Below are 2719 nucleotides of genomic sequence, written 5' to 3'. Positions count from 1 at the left end.
AAGAAGGAAACAAATCAGAGTAAGCAGTTGAGCCGCACTGCTTTTACATTTCAGTGGCTGGTGATAAATAGATGATGCCATATGAGTACATTGAATATACTCAAACTGTTCCATTTATTTCTGAAGTTTCAATGGTGTGAACTTTCATATCTGTCTTGCTGTGTACTGCTCTCAACCCTTATCTTGTTTCCACTCAATGTACCTAGTGTCAAAGACCCAGATGAGGTTGCAATAAATTCTCATAAACTGAGAAGGTATGGTATTTTTTTTGTATGTTGTACAGAGGAACTGAGGAAGTGGTTTGCTCAGTATCTGCCACCAGCATATTGAGTCATTATCTCTGAAGCTTTACTTGGTTCATATGACCCATGGTTACATTTGTTAGAGAAACCCTATAGTTGTGGTCACACACATACACACACTCTAAATACAGTATTTACATTTTAGTCATTTAGCAGATGCTCTTATCCAGAGCGACTTACAGTTAGTTAGTGCATTCATCTTAAGATAGCTAGGTGAGACAACATAATCTCTGTTATTTTTCCTCAAAAATGTAGCTATCAGCAAAGCCAGTGCTAGTAGGAAAAAGTTAATGAATGAGACTTGTGTGCAGACACTTGAACTGGAGTACGTAAAGGACCTAGTGGAAATGTGGGGAAAAAATGAGGTAAGTGATTTTATTGACCTGATGAAAGTTATGTAGAGGTGAAAATATATTATTGAGAGGACTTTGATTGGGAGGAATATAACTCCTTTATCCCAAGATGGTAGGCCTACGTAGATAAAAATGATCTTTTGGTGGAGTAATTTGGACCTTATCACTATAGTGGGCAGGGTGCTGAGCAAAACTTGTTAGGACAAAAGAAACCATTAACAGTTTGTATGCAGACGGTAGCAGGTATTTAACAACTCTATCATAACATTAGTTAATAATCACATGTTATCCATAGTTATATAACATCCATTGGGGACAGAGATCAAGCCATTGAGGGAAAGACCAACTGCAAAGCAGGAAAATTGTCTTTAAATAAATCTAAAACAATTTGGATCCATCTCATACTGTCCTTGTAACACATATAGTGGTGGACCTAATTTAGATGCATGCAAATCAACAGTGCAATGATTTAGTTACGATAGGGACTGCTGCATATTGGAAGATACATGTATTGATTGTGAGCATAGCCCTTGGTAACTAAGTTGTATGGTTGTATCTGAAACTGAGTGACTGATAGATTTCCAGTGTGGGAAGGGGGGTGATATTGAAAGGCATTGTAGGAAACACTTATGTTGACACACTCAAGAACCCACGCAAAGCAACTTATCTAATCACAATTATTTTTCAATTGCTACTTGACTCTCTGCTTTGTTTTTACAACCATTGTGCTCAGTGTGCCTTTTGTACTAAGTTGATTTCAGTCTCATGGATGATTGTTTGGCCATGGAAGAAATGATCAATGGAGTTTTCTCCAGGAAACACTGAAGATATGAAAGGTTGAATGGCTGGACTCTCCATTGGTGTCAGGGTAATGTTGTAGTACAATGAGATGCTTACTTGCAGGTACACCCCTCAATTATGTGACAAAAATACAAATAGAAGTAAAAAAATACATACAAATAAAAGTTCAATAGAATAAACTAGAATAAAATTAGCCAGAGATATAAATTGTCTAAATGGAAGGCACTCGAAACAAATGTATAGTAAAATATTGACTTACAGTATGTATGGAGAGCAAAGTGTTTGAATTGTGCAATACGTTGTGCAATAATAAAGGTGTGTGTGTATGGGTGCGTGTTGCAGAAGGACAGATGCTGTGTTTCTTCAGCAAATAGACAGGTTTGTTTGACAGCTGATATGTGACCCTATTCCTCTGTCAGGTCTGACCTTGTTCCTACACATTCCCAGAATACCACAGGCCTCAAATAACTGGACTCTGGGAGCTCAGAAAGGAAGCCCATCTTTTTTTTTTTTTTTTTAACGAGGCAAGTCAGTTAAAAACAAATGCTTATTTACAATGACGGCCTAGCCCAGCCAAATCCTAACCCGGATGACGCTGGGCCAATTGTGCGCCGCCCTATGGGTCTCCCAATCACGGCCAGTTGTGATACAGCCTGGAAATGAACCAGGGTCTGTAGTGACGTCTCTAGCACTGAGATGCAGTGCCGTAGGGCTCCCGAGTGGCACAGCGGTCTATCTTAATACAGAACTAAATCACTTTGACTAAATTATGTCCCTTATCAGACCACTTTGATACTTGAAACTTTGTAAGTCAATGGTTGATCTGGTTCTTTGAGTCACTTCTGTCCACAGTGTTACAATGGAAATCTACTATCCACTGTCACCATGCTCATCAACCCAATGATGTAATTAGGAAAATTGCACTGGGGGTAAGGCCTACTGAAAGTAGTTTATATGAATGGTTATTTAGGAATGCTGTATCATTTGAATTTAGCATTTATGTTAAAGAACTATCAGCTATAAATAAAGCAACATCTATCTCAGTCATTCACACTAAAACTTAACTAGCCTAGTGTGGAGGGCCCTTAAAACATCACCAGTTGAGCAAACCAGTTGAGCACAGTGCACATTCCGTGTAAATATGCTGCTGCTACAAGCAGTGGGAGAACGGCTTGAGTCCAATTAGGAGGAGTTGCTCAAAATGTCTGCAGAATGGCCTGGTCCGTAGTCTCCTCCCAGTAGTCTAGAGCGCGCTGCCGTTGT

Source organism: Salvelinus fontinalis, chromosome 17, assembly GCF_029448725.1.
Source record: "Salvelinus fontinalis isolate EN_2023a chromosome 17, ASM2944872v1, whole genome shotgun sequence".
Taxonomy (NCBI): domain Eukaryota; kingdom Metazoa; phylum Chordata; class Actinopteri; order Salmoniformes; family Salmonidae; genus Salvelinus; species Salvelinus fontinalis.
Note: the sequence above shows the minus strand (reverse complement) of the source record.